This window comes from Passer domesticus, chromosome 2 (genome assembly GCF_036417665.1).
Source record: "Passer domesticus isolate bPasDom1 chromosome 2, bPasDom1.hap1, whole genome shotgun sequence".
In the NCBI taxonomy this organism is placed as follows: Eukaryota; Metazoa; Chordata; class Aves; order Passeriformes; family Passeridae; genus Passer; species Passer domesticus.
The window spans coordinates 120,333,202-120,342,915 of NC_087475.1; the positions used below are offsets into that span (position 1 = coordinate 120,333,202).

Genomic DNA, 9,714 nt, shown 5'->3' on the forward strand with positions numbered 1-9,714 from the left:
TTCCTAGAAAATATATTTAACACTGTGGCAAAATCAGTATGATGTGTGTAGCACACCAAAATCAATTGTACTTAGGGCAACATTTCTATATTCCTCTGCATAACTAAGTCTGCCACTTAAGTGAGCATTAAAAAAAAAAAAAAAAAAAAAAAAGAACCACTATGGAGGGTGCAAGTAGTATGTAAACTGTAGCAAATATGAAAAAGAATTATAACTTTCTAAAGAACCTGAACATAAACAGACACATACAATTTCTTTATAATGAAATTTTCCATGTGTGCCTCCCTTATTCCCACCGAGGAACACTTTATTTACAAAGGCTGATGTTGTGCAGGGACAGAAGGGCCTAAAAATTCTGATGTTATCTATAGCTCTAAAAAAGAATACCGGAGGCAGAAACAATAAACGAGTTTGTAACCAATACTGAGTAAAATTCTGTGTGGATCAGCAACAGAGCTGTATGGGTTTATAGGTCTTTGAATGTGATCCCCATACCTTACACAGACTTTCACTTGTAACTAGCAGAAATATTTACTCCAATTCTTCTATATTTTTCTTTTTCTTTCCTCCTCCCCCATGCTCACATTCAAGTCTGGGGCAAAGCAGACTAATGGTTCTAGCACTCCTGAAATGCAGAAGCCAAGGGGAGATGAAACAGAAATTTATTCAGCTTTATTCACATAGTTCCTGCTGAGTTTATTCTTTAAGTTTTAGGTGCACAATGTTAAACCTGGCAGGTAAATCCGCAATGGAAGGAATGAAAGCAGCAGAAGCCTCAATGAAAAGGAATAATGAAGTAGAAGGAAAAGAAAGCGTGGGAAGGTATGTCCAAAAGGACCCTGAAAAGTACATTTTCACCTTCCTCAAAAACCCTCATAATTCCACGGCACTGAATAATCCATAGTCAGTGAGCACCACTGCACAACCAATACACACCAACTGATTATGGCCAGAGGTGTGACTTTCCTCCCTGAGTCATTCCCGTGTAAAATTAATGCTGTTCTGTTTGTTAATGAAGTGACTGATTTTGGCACATTTTCCTTGTATCTGTTTCATTATTATTTTTGTCAGAAATTCAGTTTTGTAAGTGAAGCCCTTATTTTTTTTTTTCCACTGAGGAAAAGCCCCTAAAAAAGCAAAACTCTGGGCTCAGATACTCAGAATATAATCTTCCTGAACAGATGCTCTCAGGAAGGCATTGGAGTTGGTCAAGGAGTCAGATGTTTCTCAGATTAGTAAAATCATATTGTAAGAGCTAATCAACGTGCAGTAAGTAGGCTAAGGCCATTCTACAAGTACTGGGTTGAAAAACACTTTCTCTACTCACATTTTTGTTCACTCTGGAGCTCTTTGCAGTGTCTCAGAGAAACCCTTCAAATATTTGTTCTCTCATTGTTTTGCATGAAACCCCCCCTCATTCTCTGAAGATACTGCAGGTGTTGGCCATAGAACACAGCACTCATGGCCTATCATGCTGACTACCCCTTCCTACTGTCTCCAGGTCTCATTCTGTACATTTGCTGGAATTTAGGCCCATCTACAGCTCCACAAGTTTGCACATCCTTATCACAGAATCATTAAAGTTGGGAAAAACCTCCAAAATCATCAAGTCCAACATTTGACGGATCACCACCTTGTCAACTACAGCACTGAGTGGCACATTCAGTCATTTCTTGGATACTTGTGACTCCACCACTTCCCTGGGGTAGCCCATTCCATTGACAACCTTTTCAGTTAAAAAATTCTTCCTTCTTGTATGACTGTAGATGCTCACAGGTTAGATTGTACACAGAAATTATTCCTGTGGCAGAGTCAACAACCACTTAACTGGGGTGGGGGAAAAAAAAAGTGAATAAAGGTCAAGAACTGCTTGGGAATCTTTAAGGATACCTAAACCACAGCTCATTTTGCTGCTGCAAGTAGTAAATTTCAGCATGGTGTCTATCAAACAGCGGTACAGGAACCAGTTGTTGATTATGGAGCCCTGAGGTTATGAGGCCCCTAAGTCTTCTATTCTCACAGCTAAAAAGATGAACTCAAATTCAAACACTGGTTTTTAATGAGATCATTGGTTGCAGTCCTAGGGAAGTTATGAGATTATTATTAAAAGGTGTGCTCCATGCTAGGCAAAAGATTGAGAATACCTTTTCTTGCAAATAAGGTTATGAACCAGACATATGGGTTATATCTGAGACTCCAAAGGAAATTTTGGCCTCCCTGAAGGTAATGAAATTTCGTCATGTTATAAAAATGACATTTATTATAAAATGACATTTATAATAAAATACCATTGTCATGTTAACAATATTTTATTTCCCATCACTGAACTTCTTGAAAAAGTCACTTCGCCTTTCTAAACATCCTATTCTTGAGCTATAAAATAAAGATAATAATGAATTACTTCTCTTTGTGAGATATTTTTAAAATTATGGTAAAAATCATTGTAAGTCTGCATTCTCAGGAATACAGATTTCATTTCTGCATGTCAAATATATGGCACCCAATTGACATCACAATGTTCTTCAACAGAAGATTGGTTCTATACTAACGGAAAATTAAGAAATAAATTATATGATTATACTGAAGTTTTAGAGTTCTGCATTCATTTGCGGTAGTTAAAGCTTGGCCATTTATCCTGGCAATGAAATAGATATTTAAAAGTTCTATTAAGATGAGAACAAAATCTGGCTAGCACAAATGACTGATCTTAAAGTTACATTCATTTCCATCACGGAGTGATATTTTTATGGTCCATTCTCCATCGACACTTTGGCAGGTGTCAGAATAATAGCACTGAGCATCAAGGAATTCCCATAGATAAGATTCTCAGCAGATGTAAATCAGCAGAACTAGAATGTATTAGAGTCACAAGAAATTATATCACCTCAGAATGTGCTCTCAGGTATCTGCAATGCCCACTAAAATACCTCTCAAGTCAGCAGTGCGCACTGTTATCACTCCAATACCATTCTGTACTGAGTTTTAAAAGTCGTGTGCTAAGCCTGTGAATCAATGCAAAATCCACCAGACTAGAATTGATTAAATTATTGTGATGAGTTTGCAAATTTTCTGGTTTTTGCATCCAGCTTTTTCATAGTCTTACATTTTCTATGTGGTCTCTTTTGCTTTTCATTAAAAGTACATCAGTTTTATCCAGTTCTAAACAAAAAAATGGCATTTTCAAGTATACTTTGGGGACAATCTAAAGATATTATAGGCTTCAGCAATAAAATTGGAGGGACAAACCCCCCTTTCTGAATATAAAGCAACCAAGTTTCTTCTTTATAGATGCCTTTTTTGTGCTTTCAGGACCTGTCTGTCCACACCCAAGTGCTGCACGAGATCCAGGAGCTGTGAGATTGGCCTCTAAGACTGTTCATCTCTAGATAATGAAAGTGATCTTCACACACTGTCTCTGTGAGGCTCACAGATGGCATCACACAAGGGTCTCATTCCCCAGGGAAAAACCACAAGGTTCAAATGCCATAAGTGCAGAGCAGTGGCTCTGGAAGCAGCATCCTAGATCCCATCACAGACCACTGAGGGAAAATGGAAAACTTCATGAGCACTTGGTAGCAGACAGCACAGTGAATAATTTTTCCCTGTTACATTTATTTAGTATTTGCCTCCCTAATTAGCATTGCTTTCCTGTAATTAAACTTTTGGTTTCTAAAAAGAGATGCTACAGCTATGAAATTTATAATTGAAAATGTTGCCACCAAATTGCAGATTTCAGCTACATCCATGCATTCTTAACGGATCCTATAGCTTTGGCAGTGTGTAACTAGAACAGATTTCCGAGGGAAAATGCCACAGAAGGTAAAAGAATAGAAAATTGCTTTGGTGCGGTAGATATAGCTGCAAAACAAAGCCCACCACTGCACAAACCACCAGCTAAAAGCTATAAACCATGCATTACAGCTCTTCTCTTGATATTCTGAAAATAATTATGATTGTGAGCTGTCAGAAAGATTCACTGCACCAGTTATGTTCATCACCAGCTGACAACCTACCTAGGCAACCCCTTTTAAAATCTGAGCCTCCTACAACACTAATGAGCATTAAAGAACAAAATATATAGCTCCCATGAGTCAGAGGCACAGCATCATAGCTTACCAGTGCTATAAACAGTAAATCTTTGCACATGCCTATTGGCAACGATGCTCCACAAATATCAGCATAGGCTCTTGTTTTCTAACTTCATCAGTAATGCTCCTCTTCATTACATTTACAATGTGCCACCTAAAATCAAGAACACCAGCAGAGAGAAGCGTGTTTGACACAGAGAGAGATTTTCTCCCAGGGTGGGAAGAAGTAGGGTGGTATGAAAAGGGTTTTGTATGGCTTTCAAGCATGGTGAGCCCCCCTGAAGCTTTCTAGGTTTTTCTCTGAGCATTATACTACTGTTTGTTTCCAGTGAAAGGGGTTTTTGTTTGTTTTGCTTTTTGTCTATTTTTTTTAAGCAAAATTGGCCATGGAACTGTGCCACAGTCTCTATCATATTCTATTCTGCAAAGTAGCCATTTGTCACCATGTCATATGCGCCACAGGATCTCATTGAGGTGTCATGCCCTCCAAACACATTCCTGCTTCCAGGAACGAGACACAATAAAACAGGAGTATATGCCACTAAAGAAAGAAACTGTTTTGTTTGTCAGGACTGTTGAGAGCAGTAACTTCACTCGGAGGAGCACTCTCAGATTATTTTAGCACAGTTGTCACATACACAGATAAACCCAGTGAAATATAGCTTTTGGGATCATTATTTGTACAGCATTTCAAAGCAATTTTTCTTGACCTAGTGCTTTCATACATACATGATACTTGGAATTCCTGGATGCATCCACAGGCTGCACAAAAACTGAAGCCTAGATAAATGTAGTAATCAACTGTGAAGTATCATATGAAGAATATAATTTCATTTAAATAAGACAACAAACAGCTCATTGCTAAGTACAGTTTTCTAATAATATGAAAAAGAAAAAGAAGAGGAAAAATGTTCAAATGATGAGAAACATTTCAGACTCTTACACTAAAACCTGAATTTCATTATGTAGTCAGATAAAATAATACAAGTTGTGCATGCAGAAGCATATTTTATTTCATTTGCCTCACCAGTACTTTTCAGGATGGTTCCATGGATATCTGCACTGTACAAAGGGAGTTATAGATGGATTGCAAGCAGAAAAACCTTCAAGTGCAAGAGTAAAGTTGAAAACCTTCAATTGGTGGGAAAATCTTCTGGCATATAACAGAACACTCATGCATTTTGGACCACTCTGAATCAATAAATAGGTACCCCTAAGTGATCTTTGGGCATGAACAGTCCCACATGGACTATTCTCACCCTCATGTCAAATTCATGCATCCTTGATTTTCTGTATATCAGGGGTCAGATGATGTATGTGATCAATAAGTAAGAATTGTACTGGGGAAGTTTTCCTGCCTTCAGAACCAGATGTTTGGAAAGGTTCTTTGCAGGAAATTCCTTACAAAGCCACAGTTTTGATTGATGGGTAAAGGAGAGAAGCAAAGAAAAATCAGTAGCCAACCAAAAAGTCAAAGAGGAGAGCTAGGGACTCAAATTGAAGTGTTCCATAGGAGGAAAAAGGCAAAGTAACATCCAGAATGTCCATGCAGCTCTGGTCTTCCTAGCCATGGACAGATGATTTGCTCAAAAGCTTGTTAAATAGATGAGATAACAGCACTGGTCTTGACAGCAGTGGGACAGCAACCTTTGGGACACAAGAGTGGCTTTTTGGCTGACAACCCTTGGTAGCTGAGAGGCAAATACTGTTTGCCCTCCCTACAGCCCATCTGGCAGCTTGGTTCACCCTGTCTGACAACAAATGAGAACTTGTGGCACAGATTCTGCTAGTCCTGCTCTCCCAGTAGGAGGGGAGGATGCCCACTATGACTTGTGGCCAAAAGGAATGGAGCAGAGTGGTGTCATAGACCTTCACAGTAAGAGCTGGAATGGACATGCCAAAGCTCCATTTCTGTGATACAAATCTGTAGGGCTCTGACAAGTCTGGCAAGGAAATCTTCCAGAGAGGAGTTTGCAAGCACTTGAGCAGTTACTGTGGCTACTGCTAACCAGATGACAAATCTGTCTCTTGGTTACCTTGGTCATACAACTATGTCTGAAAAGCATTCAAGGAGCAACAAAAAGAAATTACATGGAGCCTAGAAAAAGTATTTCCTTTCACAGGTTTAACATTTTCCGAGCTTTAATTTAATTAAATGCCTTTCTGCACTTCATCTGTTAAAAAAAGCTCATATTCTCTGCTGTTGACTCCATTCATTCAAGTGGATCAGAAGAAGAAAAGAAAACCCAAATTCTGCTTCCAGGCAGGTTGAAGTCCAGTGCAGATTAGTATTCATTTTGCTAAAAAAAAAAAAATACATGTCATATATCTCTACCCAATAAATACCAGATAACATTTTTCATAAGTTTTTAGACCACAGTAATTATTCAGTCCACCTCCTGCATAACCTGCCTTTTCACAGGCACACTACTACAGTGATGCTTGTAATAAGTTTTACCTACCATTCACCCTGCTGAAGTCTGTTAATTAAGACTTTCAGACACATGCAATAATCCTGCCTTTTCTGCTCCTGGAGGACTATGCATATGCATGAGTGATCTCTGCAGCTGGAATGTTAACACTGCTGAGGGTAATATTCTATATATGGAACAGTAGCCATATGCCCACACAGCACACCTTGCCCCTTTTACATAAATATAACCCAAACCTACATTCTGGGATATGCAGTGCTTCAGAAAAAGTAGTTTGGGAAGGGGAGGTCCACTGGGCAACAAATTTTCTTTAAGCCTTGGGGAAAAAGAAAAAAAAAAAAAAGGTAGCAATAACAGTTCTGATGCTTCGCAAAAAATAAAACACAGCTATCAGAACTCCCTGGCTATTTGACACCTCATTTTCTCTGCAGTAATAAATACATCTAAGGAAGCTTTTATTTTGATAGTTTTCTGTGAAAAACCCTCCACCCTCTTCAATATAAGATTTTCAGTACCTTTGAAGTTCATTGCAGTTATTCAATCTTCCTTACCGCATAAAACACAAAAAATGTCTTTTCTGGCTGAGAAACAGGAGACCTTTTAGGAAGCTATCCAAGCATTGTAATATTATAGGTTACAGGATTCTTATGCAGTCCATCAGGAAAAACAGACATCTCAGAAAGGGAGAACAAAGTTTGTCTGGACATCTTCCCCAGTGAAATATTCACCTCACAAGCTGAAAATCACTGTGTGATGCTCTGATTGCTCTCAGGAGTCTGACTCCCATCTTTCACCACACAGGAATGTTCTCTAAGCAGCTGGCTATTCCCAAATGCAGGACAATCCCTATAAGCCCCGTGCTCACACATGGACAATACAAGTGCTCAATCAGGAGAAAACCCCCAGATTATTTTTACTGCCCTTCCATTTCCTCTCTGAGAACCCAGACTGGGACCCAGTTCTCCTACTTTCCAAATATTTCAGGTGTTCATGAAATGCTAAAATGGACTTTAATTTTCATTCTTCCTTTCTGTAAGAAAGATACTGCCTGCAATGGCTCAACCACCTTGCATAATTCAAGTAATGCTCTCCAGTAGGAATGAGATGTGTCCCCTTAGTCTTTTCCATACTTAAACAAAGCCTATTTAACAAACAGGATATTGAACATAACTTCTGTACACAGAAACATAATGTTAGTATAGCTCTAGCAAAATAAGAACTTTATTGCTGTCTTGCAATTTCCCTTCTTAATGTACAGCAACCTTTCCTTTCATGGTAGACTTGGCTGGCCTAAGCAGATGCAGTCAAATTCTTGCCGTTTGCAACACTGCCAAAGGAGCTGCATTTCATCACATGATTTGCCTTTTTAAACAACAAAGTCTCCTGTCTCAGGGGACTTGGAATTCACAGAGTCTGCTCAGTGCACTAGTCCAACTAAATCACCACCCATATATCAGAGGACAGTAACTGATATTCCTAAGGCAGGAAGGAATTTTTTTTTTGCCTCATATTTGAAGTTCAGTAAATAATCTATGTCATAAGACATAAGGGAGATGAGGTAACTATGTCACAGCTGTCTTGTCACAGCTCAATCAAATGAAACCATTTTTATGAAAAAGAAAAATATTCAGATTTATCACTGTGCTTTTTGATTAAAAAAAGAATCAGACATTCATGGAGAGTTAATATTAAAAAAACAAAACAAAGTAAAAAATCCTGACTCATTTTTCTGCAGCATATTTGAACAGAATATTTTCAACTAGTTGTAATAACCTTAAATGATGCACTTCATCCACAGATCCTATTATTTTAATAACAAATTGTTTCCTAATACACAGAAATAATAATAAAAAAATATGTTATCACACACTTATGTCACCGTAAATGAAAACAATATTTTGCCACAAATTGTACGAGAGACAGAATAAGCAATGTGGTCAAATTATAGTTTCTGTTCTACAGAGGTTCTGGGAGATTTTTCCTTAAAAGAAAAAGAGGAAAGAAAAACAATGGAAATTAGTTGAACTTCTTAAATAAAATCACTCAACTACAACATAAAAAATAAAACAATAATAAATAAGACCATACATCCTTCAGTTGTGCCAAAAAAACCTTCAATTGATTCTCATAGGTATTGCACAGATGAAGCAGATATCAAACAGAACTTAAGGCATAAACCAATAACTTTTTGTTCTGCGAAATAAATCTTACTATACCTTCTATCTTCATTGTGTTTCTCATACATGTAGGCACATGTAAAAGCACCTTCAGGAACAGTAGAAATGTATTTAAATTAAGATGACAAAAAATTTCACTGTGTTATCTCAGTGAACTCAATATGCTAGAGGTACTATTTGTGGAAATAACCCAGTTTAGCATCTGAAGCCATGCATCTCTGGCAGCTATTGACAAGAGATTCTTGTTAGAATATGCCACTTGTGAAAACAGAACAGTTCCCATCCCCAGATGCCTATAAAAGGTTGCTTAATTACTTAAGCTACTTTTATTTCCAATTGATACTTTCATGGAATGGTTATGGTACCTAATTGATTGAACATTAGTTTGATTTTATGTTATGTCTGATGAGTTATTGACTGCCCTTTGCTTTCACTTAGGCCTTTACTGGTGAAGCACATAAAAGAGTGAATACTGCAAACCTGCTGCATCAGTGACTTGTCCGAGCAGGGCTGTTACAGGCTTCCACACAAAAGATTCCTCCCCTTGCAGTCCATTGATGTGTGTGATGCATTCCAATGTTGTAAACAGCTCCTCTGGTTGTTTTTTTTTCCTTCCTTTCCTGGATACAGTCTTTGAAAGAAAAAATCTCAAAATTCAAAGAATGACCCTTTCTCCTGTTGGGGCATTTAGAGCTAGAGAATTGCTACCATTTTAGCTATGGTTACTGACCTCAGTGAAGCATACAAATCAAATCTGACTTCTCCAAGAGCATAAGATTTTTCCATAAGACTACATGGCAGACTCTAAATCTTCTTACTGGGAATTTGTGCTTGAGCTCAATAGACAGTTTAAAGGGTTTAAAAACCACCTTTTAATTTCAGTAATTTGTTTTCCTTGCTGTCGTGTTAGTTTTGTCAAATGAAGGTCAGCACACGTTGCAGGGACCACTTAAAAAAGTAAAACTAAGTTGTTTGTATTGGTTAAGCAAGTGGAAGAAGACTCTCTGAAATGCTTCT

The 9,714-nt window shown here is 37.9% G+C and overlaps 2 long non-coding RNA genes across 2 annotated transcripts; both read right to left on the reverse strand.

The window, feature by feature from the left end:
* Positions 1-3,222: 3,222 nt before the first annotated feature.
* LOC135294980 (uncharacterized) lies at positions 3,223-9,139 on the reverse strand. Its single transcript, XR_010357018.1, has 4 exons — positions 9,063-9,139; positions 8,737-8,785; positions 4,117-4,242; positions 3,223-3,539 (listed from the first exon to the last, which is right to left on the reverse strand). It is a non-coding gene; the product is annotated as an uncharacterized LOC135294980 (long non-coding RNA).
* On the reverse strand, positions 6,213-6,666 carry LOC135294979 (uncharacterized). Its single transcript, XR_010357017.1, has 2 exons — positions 6,551-6,666; positions 6,213-6,388 (listed from the first exon to the last, which is right to left on the reverse strand). It is a non-coding gene; the product is annotated as an uncharacterized LOC135294979 (long non-coding RNA).
* Positions 9,140-9,714: the final 575 nt, after the last annotated feature.